At 40.4% G+C, this 19,787-nt stretch overlaps 1 protein-coding gene across 2 annotated transcripts in view; it reads left to right on the forward strand.

Moving 5' to 3' along the window:
• The window catches only part of LOC114558874 (synaptotagmin-2), a 58,562-nt gene that overhangs the window by 2,154 nt on the left and 36,621 nt on the right, over positions 1 to 19,787 (forward strand). The window contains exon 1 of one of the 2 annotated variants that reach the window (XM_028583153.1): positions 5,367 to 5,431. The exons of the other annotated variant lie outside the window; for it this stretch is intronic. The gene's annotated coding sequence lies outside the window, so the exon portion shown is untranslated. Of the gene's footprint in view, positions 1 to 5,366; positions 5,432 to 19,787 lie in introns of those variants that run through there. 2 annotated transcript variants of the gene reach the window in all.

Genomic DNA, 19,787 nt, shown 5'->3' on the forward strand with positions numbered 1-19,787 from the left:
GAGACAAGACCAAGACGTTGAGGGGTTGAGACCCAGACCAGACCAGTTTGAGTCCCACACTGCATGACACGATAAAATATGGAAAATGCTAACCAGAAATTAATTTTAAAACAATTGAGGAAGTACTAAAAGACAGCGGTATTATGTTAAATCATAAAAAAGGAATGTAAAACATGTGATGGCTGCAGCCCGTATTTTCTTGACACCTGCTGTCACACCAGGCTTTGTTTCATATCATGGTTGAGAGCGAGCAGGAAAGTGTCTCTGCAGGATGCTGCAAGCATACTGAGAAAGTCATTCGGATAGCAATGATTAGAAGCCTGTGCTCTTTAATGGCAAACAGGAACGAGAACCCCCATTGTTCCTAAGAAAGAGCCAATACCTCTCCTTAAGATAGAAGCGAGTGTCAGAGATGAAGGAGATTTAACCACTTCTGATCAGATAGGGCGGCTAGTTTAAACACACAGACCTGCATCCTGTGATCTGCCTAAACTAAAGTCAAATTCAGTGCAGCGTCTTGAAGCAGGGTTTTCAGCATCCCAACATAAACCCTCCTGGCCATGTGCGAGAATTTACCCCAGCGTATGCTGAATGGAGGATTGCTGGTGGGATAATCAAGTTGCCTTTCAAGGTTTATCTTTTGTCTATCCTTATGTATGTATATAAGTTATGTACTGTAACTTTCTAAGACATGTGGGGGTTTAGGAAAAAGGGAGCAGCTGTTGGGCCTGTGTGTATGACACCCTCTGTCCCAGACTGTGCAACTTGGGCGTTTAGTGTGCCCCTGTAATTGATGGTGTAGGCATCATAGCGGAGCAACAACGGCTGTCACTGTGACATACTTCAGTTAGCAACAATCCCCAAATCCTATATCAGGATGAGAAGTGGTACTGTGAAAACTCACCAAAAAAGCAGAAATAGTGTTACACCGATGTTGTTGTGCAGATGAAACAGGGCACATGTTTAAGGTGAGCAGACCCTCTTGGGGATACTAGAATGACACTGTGATGAATACAGTGAAGTTGCAGAAGGACAATGTGTGTGTGTGTGTGTGTGTGTGTGTGTGTGTGTGTGTGTGTGTGTGTGTGTGGCTTCTCCATAAGGGAGAAGGGCGCTGTTATCATACTCTCCAGGAAAAGGTTACAGGATGTTGTTTTGTGTAAATGCGTTTCTAAATGTGCATGTCAATGTGCATGTGAGTGACACGTGGGTTACAGACAGCGTTAATAGTGTGGAGTAAAATGGGCTTGAAAAGAACAAAAGCAATGAGAAGAAAGTGAAGTGGGGAATGTATGACAAACGATACAATTATGGGCGAGAGCTGGAGCGCGAGATTGAGAGATTGTCAGAGGCAGAGCAAGAATGGAAGAGAGTGGGTGTGCATAGCAGAGCCACGAGCACTGCAGTACATTGCAGTGCCCAGCCCCCGCTGTGTTCTCTGCTCACCATCCGGTTCCATGCACTGAAAAGACCCCTGCAGCAGCAGAGCTGCACGGCACGCAAGGCTGCCTCCTGATGAACAGCAACCTCACAAAGAGCTGTTGACCCGCCGTCGTGTATTCTGGACATCTCAAGATGCACCGAGTTTATTTTAAGGAGTGATGGAAACACGGTGTTCATGACAAAAACAGCCGACCTGCGCCTGCCAGCGCATTGTCATGTAGAGAAGAGGGAGTAGCCGATTCGCGCTCTCCCTGGATTATGTAAGCATATAACACGTTCACTTCACCCAGTACCAGCTGAATGATCCCGTATTCCCTGGCCATGCTCTCCTCATTAGGAACATCTGCCTCGCTGTTTGCTTTTGTTCCAAAAGGGTAGCATCTTTGCAAACATAGACAGACACTTTATTGAGCTTATTGAAATGGCAACAAAAGGGAGACAAACAACATGTACCCATAAATAGCTGGCGTTTTTTTGCCTTTGGTTTGACATTTTGTTGATGATGCCCTGTGTGGCGAATAACAAATAATCATCCCATGAATAACTGCTAGGACCTTCATCTGATGTGGCTTCTCAACTTAAAAAAAAACCCTAATTCAGTTTAAAGTAAGGCAGTGCATATTATGCATGAATGATTCACACAGGGTAACCTCACACTTAGGATTCATTTTACAGCTTTTGGTCCGCTAGCTATACTCTCACACACAAACACACTATACATGCAAGTACACAAACACATGCATGCAGATGTGAAATGAATCTTAATCATGTGAAAGCTCTAGGAAACGAAGGAGAAGCTTGTTTCTGCTTCCATAAACAGTTGCTACGTTTCCTTCCCGCTGCCTGCCCAGGGGGTGGACGGCTGAAGCGCGAGAGCTTCCCTCTTTGTATGTTCTCCCTCTACTTTTCTGATGTAGCTGACTCACATTGCATAGTGTGGACTCTCTCTCTCTCTCTCTCTCTCTCTCTCTCTCTCTCTCTCTCTCTCTCTGCTTCCTGTGAGAAGGTCTGATTGTGTCTCTTGCTGTGTTCAGGAGTAGTTGAGTCAATTACACCTTGGCAGACAGGTGTTTGAGCTGTTAAGTGTGTTTGCCTCGGCACATCAGACTCTGTTTGCTTCTGATTTGCACAGAAATCAGCACCGGGCTTTGAAAATGATAAGGCAAAGAAATGTGTGCTTGTAGTGAGTCACGCTGCAACCAAATATAGTAATCCAACTTGTTATTATTGTAAATGTATTCATTCACATCAAATGTATCAGATGTTCTGAATTATTGTGTTTATAATGTTGCTGGAAAACACTATTTGATAATTTTATACCTATGTTTCACATGTGTAGTGATAAAAAATGAGAGACCATCAACGTCTATAACACTACTCAACGTCTAAGACGCTACTCAAAAAAAGGCACTCTTGCATTACGTTTTTATGCATTATGTGCTATTGTTTTATGGATTATTGTATGTCATTTATTACTGAGTTTTAATGTACCACTGTAGCGCCTTGTTGGCTATTGCTTTAAATTGATAGCAGCTGTGTGTAGAACTATTGCCCCGGCAAAATGTCCCCTTTGGGGCAGTAAAGTATATCTGTTCTTTTCTTATCTTGCAAAATCTATTGAAAAAAAGAATTGCTACAGTGATTTGGTCCTTGCAAGAGCACTCTATTCACAAGTTAACGCATGGAGAAAAATGTTGTCTTTGACCACGGATAGTTGAGAATGTAGTCAAGGAGGGAAAAAAAGAGAAACACTGTGGTTTGTGTGTGTGTGTGACAGAGACCGAGAGAGTTGGAGAACGCGGCAGAGTATTGTAGTGTGGGTGAGCTGCAGTGGGGATTCGGAGTGCTGCATTGAGCTGCATAATTAATGAAAGGGGGCGGAGCTAAAGGCTGAGCTAACTTGCCATGAAGAACAAGCCGCTTGCAATACTGCTATAAACAGAGCTACCTCTTTATGCGTGTGTTGAATCACTCTTAAGTACAGACGAGGATAGAAGTGATTTTTTGATGCAAAACCATGGAGGCACCCTCTGTTGTTTGGTCCAGCTCTGTGTCCCCGTCCCATCTGCTCCCTCAGCTCTCAAAGCCAATCACTCTCCACCGTGCTGCATACCACAGCCAAATGCCTCCCTGCTGGCTGCACGGCTCTGTTAATCATCCAATTTGTAGCAAAGCAGCTTCCTATATGACACATCTGGTGTAGCTCTCATCTGGTCTGTCTGAATTGGAGGAGGAGTGGCTTCATCCTGCAAGATGGTGTTATATTTAGACATCTCCTTCACAGATTCTAGGTTGTTGTTCAGTGTTGTCTACACGGTGAGATTGTGCTGACTGCTTATAAAAGGGCACACATTCTTACAGGAGAGAGGAGTTTTTAGGCTTTTGTCTCCTGAGACAATCACTATTATTCTCATTCTTTATTTTTAAATACATTTACTGCACATCTGCCTGTTCAGACGTCCAGTCAGCTCACACTTACAAGCAATGTGCTGTAGTTATGCAAATGCATGCACATGTGTTTGACAAAGATGCAGTCAGGATATGCCGGGATCACTCTTGGATATGAATAAATGTTTATGCAGGCGTGTATTAAATGCATCCAGGCGTTAGTATGTATGAGCGTGTTGGTCTTTGGCACTGTCAAAGCTCAGGAACCTGTTTAGCTCCTCCGTCTCCAGGGTGATATTGCCTGGCCGGTGATCCAATCTATATCACGCTGCATTGCTTGCACCCCTGTCACCTAACCTCATCATCACTGTAGCTGCTCTGAGTTCTTGACATCTATTCTGCTGCAACATGCCCAGCCTTCATGTCCTTTCTGATTTACAGTAAAGCTTCCCATGCTTGTGAAACCAAAGTGCTTTTCAGTGCTCTCCATATGTCGTATTGAATATGTTTCTTGAATACTTTGCTTTTTATTCTTAACTCAAAGCAGTTCCTCTTTTTGTTGAGAAGTGTCTGCCAAAAGCTACAGTACTGTGGGGATCTGTCCCTGTCAAAAGGGCTGAGGGATTGCACAGAGGCATTTGATATGCACCCTGTGTCGGCTCCAAGCCTCTCTGTACACAGCGAGGAAGCTGGTAATGACGGCAGTTTAATTCCAGTTCCCGAAGAGCCACAAAATCACACTTAAATTACAACCTCGACATTATCAGGTGCAAGTACAGGCCGATACAATTGAACTTCGAAGATAGAAGCCCCAGAAAGGTGCAAGGTGCATCCTGTAGCTGTAATATCAAGCTTGTTAGGAGCAGTGATTTAATCTGTCTAAATAACCATGATGGACTTTATGATAGCCTGCCAACAGTCGTCTTAAGAATCACGCCTTCAGGGTCTCAGTGTGTTTAAGATTTAGTTCAAGGGTTTTGTATATATTTTCCTCTCTATTTTTCTTCTTCTTAGCCTATCCCAAAAGGCATCTGGCAGCAGAATCTGAAGGTTTTTTTTTTCTGCTTAGAGAAACCACACAGCTTTATTAAATATATTATTTCTGTCCCCTGAAATCTTAGAAACAAGGAGACATTTTCTCTTTTATTTCTCTCTCCAGTCCCACGGGGTCTTGCAGTGGGAGAGCTGAGTTGCCATTTCTTAGCATTGCCAAGTGACAATATGCCCATCTGACATTCAGAACACTTGGAGCGGTGCAAACATCAACAGAAACATGGACAAAAAAAGAAGCTTTTTCTGCTTTAAAATAAACCCAGGCTTTGAAATTGTGTGTGTGTGTGTGTGTGTGTGTATCAAGCTATGAAATGTTTTGAAATTAGTTTGATCTGCAGGCTGCAGTTGTGAGGATTTGTATAATTTTTGTTGTTCCATTCAACCTGCAAGCTTCTGTGATCTGTGCCTCTTTTGTTTAGTTTATAAATCAGAGGTATACAAGAATTTGTGTTTTTTTCATTACAGGAATGCTGTGCAATGTGATCATCAGCTAGAGAGAGAAACAAGGAGAAGGGAAACAGAGGAGGAAGGAGTATACTTTAGCTGTGTGAGTAGGTGCTCAGCATGAAGGCTGCTTCTTTTCTCTTTGAGCTTTTTGAGGCCAGTGTGCAGGCAAAGGACACAGCATACAGAATGAAAAACCCCTGTGAGTTCTAAAAGCACTGTTACCTGTGGTAGGACTAAGAGATAACCAGTGTTGTAATGTAACAAAGTACAAATACTTCGCTGCTGTACTTAAGTAGAATTTTCACATATCTGTAATTTACTTAGTTATTTATATATCCGGAAACTTTTACTTTTACTCCACTACATTTCCTCTAAGCATCTTAGTTACTCGTTGCTACAAAATAAAATCAGAAATTTGTTACTAGGGGTGGAAGAAAAAATCTATACACTTGAGTATTGCAATATTTTATTTTGCAATACTGTATAGATTTTTTTTTTTTTTTGGTAATTATTATTTTCTTTTTTAGTTTACGTGCAAAAATATTCATGTAAGACAGTTGTTCATGTTTATGTTGTGTTTACACCCCCTACCTCTAGATGGCTATGCTGAGACGCACCACTAGTGTCTTTGCCTAACAGTGCCTAGCAGTGCCTGACTTTTTGCTAGAAGCTAACAATGTAGCTATGACTGAACTTTGGCCTACTTTAGCATATAAACATTAGCTCACTAAGAACCTGTGAACCACAATCCCAAACTGGCAGTTTGATTTTCTGTGTACTGAATTGTTTACCTAAAGTAAACTTATTTGACTTTTATGCACATCATGTCTTTTTTTAAATCTTAGTTTTTCTAAAGTTATACTAAAAATCCCAATACATCCGACAACACACAGTATCGAAATATATTGCAATATATTGAATCGTGACCGATGTATCGTGATACATATCGTTATCGCCAGATTCTTGCCAATACACAGCCCTATTTGTTACACTGGAATAAAGCAGGTTTGGTGAATCATTGCTTCTAGATTGCCAAGATTATGCACCCTCCATTCCAGTTGGTGACCTAATGCCTAAAAAAAAACATAGGCCAAAACTAAAGAAGAGGATGAGGAAGCATAATGACCGATAGTGTCATGGAAGCACCTGGTGCCGGCTATGCCGCCATGGTAACAGACGATGACCTCCCCGACCACAGTGGTGATGAAGAAAACGTTACACACCTTAGGCCGTAAAGTTCATAATCAAAGGTTTTTTTTTTTACTTTTACTTCTAATACCACAATATCACAAAATGACTTTTGATACTTAAGTACAGTAAATATCAGATACTTTAAGACTTTTACTCAAGTAATATTCTAAAAGGAGACTTTAACTTCTACCAAAGTCATTTTCTGGTCAGATACTTTTACTTTTACTCAAGTATTGCTTTCAAGTACTTTATACAAGACTGGAGATAATGTACAGTAAAATCAAAGTCAAATTCAAATGCTGATTTGTGTTGTGCTGCCAGGCATGGATACATTTAAATATGCATTTCACTTGTTGTAGAGCATGCTTTAGTGTTTGTAACTTTGACATATCATTTAAGGATGATCTCTGTATAACAAATGCATCTTTTTAAAAAATTTTTATCAAGATAGTTCTTTTTGAAAAACAATGACTCAGTACTAACAAATCAGTCATGACTCAGTCATTGGCATTCATCACAAAGCTTCAACCTCCCGTTTGTTACCACATTCTTTTGCAACTTGAATGAACAACTCAAGTTGTGTGAGTGGCAGGTCACTTACGGTGCTTTGTAAAGCTGAAGGTGCTTCGCAGAGTGTTGATCCACCCTCTTCACTTATTCTCTACTCGGGTCATTGTGCTGCTGCCATCCCTAGAATAAAAGATTTCATTTGTATTCAGCAAACCTGTTTTGAATCAGACTGCATTGTAAAAAAGTGTCAATAACAAAAACGAAACAAACGTAGACTAATCCTACTTTTCTGGGATTTAAAAAAAGAGTGAAGTATAATGACTGAATGTGTTTTGTTTTGTGTTTCGGCAGTGTGTACCAGCCAAACTTGGACAAATCTTGCAGATTCAATCTCTCCCAAAGAGATTATTGACTTGACAGCAAATTGGTTGGCATCTCCAAGAGCATGATGGAGGGTTGCAAAATCTATTTCCTCCCATGATAAGGCTGGTAATAGTTGGAACTAGCGGGATGGACACGGCATTCATTGTACTATATTGATCAAAATAATTGCTCCCATCCTTTTGTCTAGTTATATACCCCCACTCACAGCATTGTTATCTGGAGAGCTGTTCGTAAATACATTTTTTGCAATCTTTATTCTCATCTGGAGAGTTTTCCTGAATCAGTACACAAAGCCTTGCAATACCCACAGTGTGTCTTTTGGTTAAATAAGAATGCTTTTTGAATTATAGTATGGCTGTGTGAATTGCCAAGAGCTTGCATGAGAGTGGCTGTATAATATCAGCTCGGGAGGAGAAAAAGGTAAACAAAAGGGGGGAGGGAGCATCAAGATGTCGCTGTAGTGGTCTTGTATTCTGCTCTATGCTGGAGGGAACTGTGCACTAATTCGAAGCGTTGGTGAATCACGACTGTTGCAGAGTCTAATTTTGCTCTCCATGGTGTTTTAGTGAGTCAACAACGTGCAGTCTTTGCTGGTGCTGTTCATAGACTTCACTGACATAATGATAAATTAAATTTGGTTAGCATTTTCCCGAACACACAATCTCTGTGTCACTTAAGAATCCTTCGTCCATCTCCACTGCAAAAAGCCCAAACCAGTGTTTCCCCCCTTTTTCACTGCTGTCAGTGGTCTCCATGATTTATATTTTCTTTTCTTATTTTAGGCCTGACTCTCTCACAGATTCTCCTCTTGTGTCTGCCAGTTACGAGCAGTGGTCTGTCCTACTTGACTCGTTACTACTTGACACACAGGACTAAGCAGCTTTAGCCAGCAGTCAGAACGTAACGGTATTTATGAGAAGAGAACCAGCATTTTGTTGAATAAATATGCATATTCTAAACCTACAAACCATTCCCAATCCTGAGTTTGTATGTCCTATTTTAGGTGTATTACGTTCACATTTGTATCTCACCTGATCTCCTTTGGGAAACTAAGCAAGCAGAAATGAATTGCAATACCATCGCCCTCACCAGATAGTTAAAATCCAGCAAAGTAAACTATGCCTTTTCTACAAAATGATTCCTAATATGTGAGTCATCTTAAAACCCAGGGAGAAAATCCTCAGTGGTTTTTAAACTGATGAACAGGCAAGCTGTATTTTTTTTTCTTTGTATGGAACTGGAAGTGATGTGCATCCCCGTGTACTGTCTGTTATGTAAACCTGACTGCTGTCAAGAGTCTTTCAGTGCAGTGCAGGGTACCGTTTATCTAGGGCATGGCTGGTTTGTGCCCCCTCACTGAAATGCGTCAAAGGGGCTGTGACAGTGAGCTTGATATTGAGTTTTTTTTTTTCTCTCTTTCAGACTTTCTTTGGAGAATGTCCTTGACACGGTGGGCAATAATTCAGTTAGCTCTTCTGCCTTCAGAAATCCCCGGCTGGTGCAGGGGCAAAACACTCACCTACCACTGCAGAGACCTGGGTACAGCACCAGCCTGTTCATACATGTCAACAAACACAGTTGGTCATGTTGGTAGGTGGGAAGCCGGTGAGGGATAATGTCCTTCTACTGGTTAGTTGGGGTGCCTGCTTCAAGCGTGGTGGGATCTGGTGAATAACATTGAACCTTCACACACTAAGAAGAGCGAGTCTGTTGCGTTAGCTCCGCCTACCCTTCCTTGGCTGACCAACCACTGCTGGGTGATGGAAAACGCGTCACTAACTGTGCGCCGCTTGTGATTTTTCCCGGTACTGTCGCCACAGACACAGTTCGTAATACTGCAAATGAAAGGGCTTTCATCAGTGGGCCACAGGCTCAATCACCATTGTGTAAGTCTATATCCTCGATGTTCCACTTCCGGGATTACTCCGTTGCCGACGAAAGTTCCGCCGGATTTCACTCATTTAGGCCGGATATCCGTTGCTTTGGGCTTCCTTTGTCTTGGCATTTTAAACTCCGGTGGATTTATGAGGACTATGGTTAACTGCTCCTCAGATCTCTGCAGGGTAAATCCAGACAGCTAGCTAGACTGTCTGTCCAATCTTTCTTTCGTTTTCTCTTGCACGACTAAAACAACTTTTGAACGCACACGTGTTCCACCAAAAACAAGTTCCTTCCCGAGGCTATTTTGCAGAGGCACCGTTGCTCGCTTAGCGCCGCCCAAGACGATTGTGATTGGTTTACAGAAATGCCAATAAACCAGAGCATGTTGGGGCAGCCTCTAGCTCACCCAGTAAGAGCGTTCGCCCCATGTTGGCTGAGTCCTGCAGCGGCGCAGGGTTTGAATCCGACCTGCTGCCCTTTGCTGCGTGTCATCCCCCATCTCTCTCCACCTTTTATATCTATATCTATCCACTTTCAAAAAATAAAGGGAAAAGCCCCCAAAAAATTATCTTAAAAAAAACAGAGGAAGTTCTGGCAATGCGAGACTACCATTGTGTTAGCTTATTCGGGGATAATGACATAACAGACAATTATTTAAATGAGAATCTTTGATTATTACTTTAAAATATTAAAGTAAAAGAATAATGGGCTCTCTGAGTTACATTATTAGATTTTAAATACTGATGCATCAATGCATGAGTAGCATTTCATGTTGCTGGTTGAGATGAAGTTAATACGTTTTATACCATTTGGTAGTTTAATCTATATATCAATGCATTGCATTTTATATAAAATCGTAATCTGGAATGTAACTAGTACCTAAAGATGTCAACTAAATGTGGTGGAGTGAAAAGTAAAATAGTTACCTCTGAAATTGACTGGATCCATCAGTGGTAGTTATGGACCTGTACATGTTTGATTGGCATGTATATTGATAGAGATAAGACTGATGAGACTCACCACAACTATCCTCATCACGTTTCCTTGACGTCTTCTTGAAAAGTTATCTGCAGAAATAGGCACTTGGTATTGCTAGCCTTCTTACACCCAGCTTAATTTTCTCTGTTTGTCATGCCCTTTGATCACTGTGCACGCATCAGTTTGCATTTTAAATCTGCGCTATGAAGTTTTTACCCTTGAGATGAGTTTGAGTGTGTGATGCCACCGAGTGCTTGGATCAGTTGACATTGTTTTGGGATTCGACGGGACTGAATTATATTACACCTTCTCTACAATCTATGCTATCTAACATGGGTAATTTACTTGTTGCAATGATACTTTTCATTCTGACAGAACACAATCATTAAATTAATGAACTAGAATATTTTGTGATTCAAGTTAAATTCAAATGCTAACATGCTAATTAAAAGTTAACTTATTAGTTCTTTGTAAAATCAATTAAGGAGAGAAAGAAAGCTTACCACAAAGTCCCACAATGTAACTGCATCATTTACCACTTTAACATTCACACTACTTCCACATTTTTAGGATGAGACTCTTTGAACCTGCTTAAAATAACGTTGTCCCTGTTTTGCACTTTCCAGACTGAAGTATTATTTATAAAATAAAAAGGAAATGGGTTAGAGAACAAGGAACTGTATGTGAAAAAGGGCAACAACTTCTCAGCTTGGGTCTATCTCAGCTTGCGTGCTTGTTGTCCGACATCACGTTGGTCGGGTTTCCCTGGTGGCTAGGCTCTATGAGAAATGAATGGACGTTCGGGACTAGCTGATTGTGCTGCTCTGAGTCTGAAAACGCATTAAACCTGCCTTGTGCCATTACAGAGTCATTTACACATTGAAATTGTAATTTTCTCCTTATCTAGTTCCTGGCATGCGGCTGAAAAGTTTAAAAATCTCTTTACAAATGTTCTTTTCATTTTTTTTGCAGCCTCACCCTTTTCATATTATAAAATGAAGAAATGAATCCAAATTGGAAAGTTAAGCTGCATTAGAAATGAAATCAATGGTGCATTATGTGTTTGTGCACATTTTAAACTGCCAGCTAAGCTGCCACTCCTTGTGGGGTTTTTTCAGACATAATGTTGGAGCGTTTAGTAGATGCAAAACTGAGCCCCTGTGTAGAGTTTGCATAATTTCTGCAAAATGACAAATGTAGAATGTAGTTCAATATGACTTTTTTATGTTCTACTAAAAATCCCTTTTAATTGAGCTTTTTAAAATGGCTGCTGTTGTTACTTTTAGACACCGGCAGCACCACCCACAAACCAGGCAGTTATGAAACACAGAGCGTATACTGGCTGGGATTATGTCTACTCCGACTCTGTGAAGCTAAAATCCTTTACAGATATGTCAGTATTTATTTAATGACAATATTGGGTGACATTAAACCCTGCCAGCGCCAGGGGTGCTGGTTGAAATGATGCAATGTTTTGAATTTGGTGCAGAGACATAATCAAGTGCTGCTGTTTGAAGGCACTGTTTAAAGAGGCAGTGCTTTCAAATTGCTCTAAAGACTGAAATTATTCCTTTGGTCTAAGCAACTGAAGAGCAAAGATTAATCAGTTAATTTGACTAAAGGACGGAAACATTATTGTGTGACCCATTTTTAACACGTTAAATTGTATGAAGTTGTAAAGTTGTAGGATGCTTATTTGGACTGTTTTGCTTCATTTACCATTTCACAGCAGATGTCAGTCGAAGCGAATAATTAGACAGGTCATTATTTGACTGGGTTGCTGACAAGACACAATATAGACTTTGACGTGCAGAATAACTGATAATCAACATAATGAGAAGCCACAGTGACTTTGTTCTCCTGACATATCTGCAGTTTCCTGAATATTGTTGTGACTGTTGCGTATTTTCGAACACCCAATGAGTTCTTGAATGGACGATTGGACGATGCCATTAGTCCTTTGACAGATACCAAATGCTTATTTTACTAAATGCACTATGCAGTCAATTAGTCAAAACTGTCACAAAAACAGGAACCTGGAGAAGTTCAATTTGAAAGGTTCAGTTTGTACTAAAAGATATCCACTTCTACTGTTGTAAAATGGTTGCCAGATGTTTTTAAACTGATGCTACTGAATATTGTGGGGAATTCTGTTGTTTATATGCCCAGAAATAGCCAGTGCACAGTAAGTCTGCTAACTGAACCCGTGGCTTTGTCAGCGATTAGTCAGATGTCAGATGAGCCTACCCTTAGCTTTAAGAACAAAGGCGTTGCATTATTGAAGTCCAAATATGGGACATTTTGTCTCTGGAGCAGGTTACACTTTGAAACGCCAAAAAGGGTGAAGGACCCAAAGACCGAGGGGAAGAATCATTCTTACATCCCATCATGTGGATGCTCAATATTTAATGAGGGATTTTTTTTTAAATATTCTTTTTACAGTAACATCCTTTAGCCCAGGTGACTCACACAAGATGGATACAGAAGTATCACACTGCTCACAGTGTGCACATTGTCAAGTTACCTTTTCACTTATGGCTTTAAAAATGGGACATTGGTACTATAGATGTCTCAATATAATGCATGTTTTCCTCAGTGTCTACATTTTGACCCAGACATTTTACTTGCGCTGTCTGATCTATGATTCACAATGGAAATCAACCCAGACTTCCAGATCAATGTTGTTCAACACTCCTGTGCCACACAGCAACCGTTGGCTCTGACAAGCAGCAGATGGTGTGCTATACAGTGATTTACTGCTGCATAGCCGGGGGTGCAGTACTTTTTGTGAGCCTTTGTCCTCCTGAATAATTGATGGAATACTGTCAGTTGGCTGTGTAGGATTTCACATATTGTCAATTGAGTGGAAATATTTGGCGTGCTATGTGTTTCTTCAAGGCTTTATGGTTTTTAATTGTTAGGGCATTCACTTGCATCTGTTAGGATGCAGTAAGAAGTAGAAATGATGATTACCTTTATGGCGAAACCTGATTTAATGCAATCTAGTTATCCCACGGCTACCTGTAAACAAGGATGGACAAATAAAAGATGTAACTTGTTTAAATGGAGTTAGGTGACAGCTTTGGCTTCTGCAGTCTGCAGTATAGGCAGAATATTCATAAAACACCCATATCACAATACCACACTCAGTCTGATGTAACCGACTACTATAATATAACTACACTTCTATAGTTAACCTCCGTGACTCATTAACTGAATGATTTAGCAAACTAGATTCATTATAAAATTAAGTTTTTTTGATACTGTGATTTAAAAATGAATTGAAAAGACTACTAAGTCCACCAAAGCAGCAAAGCAAAACCAAAGTCATTGGGCCCATTCAAGGAATACCACAATGGCACCATAATAGGAAGGTACAGGAAAGCATGCCCACTGCATGATATTAAATCCATTTGTTCTTCTTCTGCTGTGCAGAATAAAGTAGTGAGTGCTTTAAGTCAGGAAGTAAAAAAGTAAAATGAAATGGTACAAAAGTAGGGCGTGATCTTATGGGCCCCTAAATGGGGGCCCCTTGGGGAGTTTGGGCCCTTGGTCGGCTGTCCATCCTGTCCTCCCATAAAACCTGCTATTGCTTTCCATATTACCAGTGCAACATCCTGATTGGATTATTTGATGGGCTCATAAAACAGAACCATGTTAGGGAGTATGGCCCTTTTGGATAATTTGTTATATACATTTTGGCCAAAACATAAAGCAGGTTGTGGTAACGTTTACCAGCCAGACCCCAAAACTGTTTTGTAGCCAGCTGACACTGACTGCCAACAATGTCTGATGGCTTCATTGTAACCCAATATTTGGGTCCCTGCATTTTTGTCCAACTTTTTCAATTACAGCAGTGAACAAAGAAATGCTGTTATATGTTAGTTTTTTTTTAGTCATTCTAGTGGTGAGTTTTCATTAGTCGATCTGTTGGTTGTTCTACCAGTTTTCTTCCATTTGTGGTCCTCAGAGGATAATGCCAAAATACTTTGGTCATTCCTTTCTTTTTTCCTCTTGAGCCACAAGCAGGTTGACTTTTTTAGGCTTTTAGTTACATGTTTGACAACTATTGAATGGTTTTTCATGAAATTCAGTGTACAGAAATTCATGTTACCATCAAAATTGGGACAACATACTGTGATTCCACAAATGTTTTATTAAATTTGTTGCAATTCAAAAAAAAAAAAAGTGTCATCATAGGAATGGTTACCTAGTTCAGGCTCTTTCAAATTCATAGCAGGTAGCTGCTCCAAACTGATAAGTGCACAATTACCGTAACGTTCTAACAGGCATCGATTGGTCTTGTCTTCTCTTTCCCTCCTTTCATTGATTGTTGATGCCGCTCTCAGATTACAAGGCTATGTGAGGGCAGGTGATAATACGCTACTGTCTGGCTGCAGGAACATCCCTAACGTACGTCATCTTGTCTTTCTGATTGTGTCTGTGTATATGAAAGTTTTTTCACAGATTTGTTTAGAAATTCATTCATTCAAAAATGAATGCAAATGTAAGTAGCTACTCATGAATATTAGCTATTGTGCAGCTTATCACTTCAGATATTTGTGTAATAGAAGCACGTCTTTCAGCTGAGAACACTTGATTGGATTGTTAACCACTAGACATCCATGCAATCTCGATGCAAGCGTGCAAATATGAAAAGGAAAATACTATGTAAATATTTTTGCAATACACAGTTGTTGACAATTTAAATTGTATCTTAGAAAGCCCTGACCCTAATGTCTAGATGAGGCTGATGTAACTAAGAGCGTTTTGTTGTTTGGAGCATTTTACTGAATGAGTTAGAGACCCTTGAAACACAACACTGACAGGACTCCTTTTAATCAGAGATGGATGTTTTAACGTACATGTCTACCTTTCTCTTCCCTCCCTGTGCTAGTATGTTTCAAAGGTCAGTACCTAATTTAGATTTTAATGAGAGCTTAATTGAAAACGACTCTCCGTCTACTTTACAGATGATCTCAGTTAAATATCGCAATGTTCTTTGGGTCACATCTTTCCATCACTCAACTGGAGACAGTGACTTTTTGAATATACAAGAGCTGTGCTGAAAGGTAATGACGTTAATTTAAAAAAAAGTAAATAGCAAATTAGTTGATACACATTTGAATAAATCATCAGAAGAGGGCAGGAATGTATTGAACTGTTAAACCGGCAGCAATTTGTCATTCATGAAGGATCCGTAGATTAAAGACATGAACATTAAAGGGACGCAGCAACCAGCAGTAAGCCTATTAAAGGTATTTGAAATTAAATTCAGCATGTTGTGGCTCAGCTGTATATAGTGTTATAGAAAGAGCAGTTGATTATTGACTGAAGGTTTCAGTCACAGAGGACAGGTTGTAAGCTCCGCCGAGGAGCTCATGTTTTGTTTTAGCAGGATTACAGAAAAACTGCTAGGGTACACAAATTATTTTTCATGGGCATTAGTTACCAATGGTGTGGCGTAGGCCTGCATGATAAATCGTTATAAAATCGCGATCTTGATTCACCCCTGTTCAAACCATAGTTTTTTTTCTCCTTCAATTAATTTATTGAAAGCATTTGACATTGACATTAACATGTTTTAATTATGTAAAGACATGTTCAAGGAGTTCAGATAGAGCCTGTATCAGGGCCATATTTAGTTCAGTGTGTTATATGTCACTATTTCTGGTAGCCTAGTGTACTAAAATGGCCAGTATGTACTTGATTTTCTTTATTCATTGAAGCCTCTATGTTTAAAGGCTTGTGGTGATGCGCAATGTGCTATAGGTGCCACAAAAAAGTATGTTTGGTACTGCCACTTACACTTTGTGAGAAAAAATTCATGGCAGAGAATCGTGATATCAATTCTAAGCTAAAAAATAGTGATTCATATTTTTCCTCGAATCGTGCAGGCCTAGTGTGGTGTGACTTTTCCACTAGGTGGGGCTACTGCTTTAAAGGTAGCTCTGTGTATTTTTGCCCTCTCCATTATGCTAACATTTGCAGCTGTGACCCGGGACGCCACAGACAAACACTCAGAGACAAGTTTCATTTTTTGTTTGTGTGATTGTTATAGTATTAGCGTTATGCAGCGTCACCCTTAAATCGTGCATTATGTAACATAGCTGGTTCTTCTGCTAAATCACAATGATTGTAATCTCGCATTGCCATCCTATCTGGTTTATAATAGGGGGAAAAAATCACTGGCTTGTTTGTATTTCTTTAAAAAAATCACAACCATTGTGGGCAGCACTAAGCTGTAAAACATACAGTGGAGATAGCGGAAGGGGAGCGACATCCAGCTCCAGGCTTTATCCCAGCACTGTACATCCGGTAAGCCAGACTGCGATGACGGTAATGTGTGGCTGCCAACTGCTTGCTGTGCAGTGGTTGATGATATAGAGGTCATATTATATGCTGGGCTGGGTTTTCCTGTACACTAAAGCTGCCATGTTCATGATGTTATTTCAGTCTAAGCATTTGATATTTGTACATATGTACTGTACATGATAATAAAGTGTTATCTGGTTGTCCGTAAAACAACTAAATACGTATGTAAAATATTTCCAATTTAGATACATATTAAATGCATAGCTGAGAAGCTGAGGCTTCAACAAAGCACAACTATGTATTGACTAGGGATGTCACGAGAACCGATACTTGCAATACTTTTCAGTTCTAAAATGACAAAACACCGATGATGCCCATTTTTTTTAAGCACCATGAGCGCCGATGCCAGTGTTAGCAGCATCGGTGCTGCACCTCTTCTGGAACTGATGGGGGCAGTATACGCTGCTGAGTGTTTCAGTCGATACTTACGTTCAGAAGTAGGAGGTCAAGTGGCCGAAGTCACGCCTTTCTACTTCCGGTCCATGGGACATATCTTTCGAAAAAATATGAACGAGAGTCAACGGAGATAGATTCTACCCAACCTAAAAAACGGCTTGTTCACTGCAAACTCACGGTCCTCTCTTCCTGATTTACAGCCCCTCTCTTGGCTTCAAATAACTTATGGTGCGTTCTTTTTGTCCACCGAAGTCGATCTACGAGTCGTTTTTCGGAGTTAAGAACCGGAAGTTGCAAAAAGAACGCCCCCGAGGTCGTATATACGACTCGTCAAGTCGTCTGAATTCAGAGGACCCCGAGTTCGTTTCTCGTTTTTCGACACGGATGTGACTTCACACTCGAGCTACTAGTCGTGATTACAAGAGAAAAAGAACGCACCATTATCGTTGTCGGCTACAGCCGCTGAACAGGCTACGCGTTGTAAACAACCGTGGCCGTTTGCCTGGTCCTCCGGGTAACGTTAGCTAGCAGTTAGCAGGGTTAGCATGGCGCCGTTAGCCAGGACCAGTTGGGATCACTTTACTGGCTGTGTCTCAATTGTTTTTGCGAGTAACCAACTCGGGTACTCTAGCTATATAATTCAATGTGAGTACACGGATGTTGAAATGACATAAAATGCCCGTCCCTTGTAGCCGTGATAAATTAGCCTGAAGCTAATGCTTAGCTACCTGTTCAGGAGGAAATTAGCCAACTTGGCGTCCTTTTGGGCTCTAAGCTGTCTCCATCTTTCAAATACATCTCCAATACTTACCCGGGGTTTGTAAAATCTCTGGTCATGCAACTGTTAGAAACACTGTTGCTGTTTTTGCACAGTACCTTTTGAAAAGATGCCTGGAAGTCTGGAATGTGTCTAGGGACACTAGTTGTTGTATTACAACCATTAATTGCACTGTATTATGTTGTTCTATGCTCTACTGCACATGTTTTGTATGTCTTGTTATGGCATTTTGATATTTTTCAAATATTTTAATAAAGAAGTTCATATTTCAAGTTCAAGTACATGGAATCTTAGAAAATCCTTTTTTTATCATGGTATCGAAACTGGCATTTTATTAGTATTGGCACTGACTACTGAATTTTTGGTAACACCCCTAATATTGACATAATTGTAATAGTTTTTGGAAATATATCCAGACATAGACGTATTCTATATTGGTTGCGCTTACAGATTAGCGTATCACTGTGCACCTGAGTAGCTCACCTGGGAGAGCAGGCGCCCATATATGGAAGTTTACTCCTTGACGGCTGCAGGTTTGACTCCGCCCTGCGGCCCTTTGCTGCATGTCATTCCCCTTCTCTCTCCCCTTTCATGTCTTCAGCTGTCCTATATAAATAAAGTACTAAAATGCCCAAAAAAATCTTTAAAAAAAAACACAAGAGTTGCATATCAATAAAAGACTGGATTACTGGCCTTGATGGAGGTCAGTGCTATCCAAGTGCCTTTTAATTTTCTTAAATGTTTGACAGAGTTTTGTAGTTAACTTAGTTCATTACATGGTTATAATGTTCTGTCTGTCTGTTATTCCACATAAAAACGATGCAAAAAATGTGTCTCTGCTTTGTTCTACGGGCTATAACTGTGCTGCGAGACTGATATCAGTACAGCATGATTATGCAGCAACGAGAGTCAGTTTTTACGTGGTGCGAGGAGATCACCATGAGAGGTTAGCTGTCACACCCAATCTGTGTTTGACTAATGGCGCAGTGGTTTCCAAGATTTGGGCCCTGCCTTGTAACAAAATTCACTGACGATGTGAAGGTGAATGATCCCCATGAGCAGCCACTCTGTTTGCCACTTGCGGCTTTGTCTATCGTTTGTCCTACAATACGTTTGACCGCATTACAAGGAGCCGAAAAGAACATCCACCCTCCTCTGACAAGGTTGGCATAACAAGACGGCACTCGTCATTCTCAGCCATTTCAGGCCTCTAAATTTCTAAAATACAATCCTAAAATAAAGGATGTATAATATAAAAGAGGAATTGTTTTGTTAGTTTTGATCAGAAATGTGCCACTAACTAAACAGTATGAGAATTGATTGTTCCTCCAGCTCTCGATAGACCTTGATAGGTAATATGGTTTTATTATGTTGAGAGGCCCTGTCCCAAAACAGCTGCTTGCAAAGCACGTTACTAAAACCTATTTGACATTTATGAGAGTTTGTTGGTCCCCTGGGGAGTATGTTGTTTTTCTAGAGCCACACTGCTCTCAGGAAGCATGTAATCAGAGACATTAAGGTCTGACGGCTTTTGAGTGCTTCTCGCCTTATCTATTTGTCTTTGCACAGGTTGTCCTCTTCCATAATAGTCATTCAATTTTTGTGTGATTAAGATAATAAGTTGTTAACTCAAACAATGCATTGTACAATCAGATTTGTCAGTCGTTTAGTAGGCAATGTTAATAGTCAAAAGCAGAAAGTAAATTGATACGTTTCATTATTTCCTTAAAGGACAATTCTGGCGCAAAATGAACCTAGGGGTTAATAAACACATCGTCGACCGTTCTCTGGGATATGTTTTCATGCTAGTTGAATGTCTCTAGCTTGAAACAAGATAGCGCAAACCGCTGATTACTGCTACTACCGCTACTGTCTTTATAATCTATCTTTTTAATAAACTGTCTGTACAATCTCAATGCTTTGGTTTACATGTAGGGACCCTCATTATGCTGCTGTGGAAGTA

The sequence above is a fragment of the Perca flavescens genome, chromosome 7 (genome assembly GCF_004354835.1).
Source record: "Perca flavescens isolate YP-PL-M2 chromosome 7, PFLA_1.0, whole genome shotgun sequence".
Taxonomy (NCBI): Eukaryota; Metazoa; Chordata; class Actinopteri; order Perciformes; family Percidae; genus Perca; species Perca flavescens.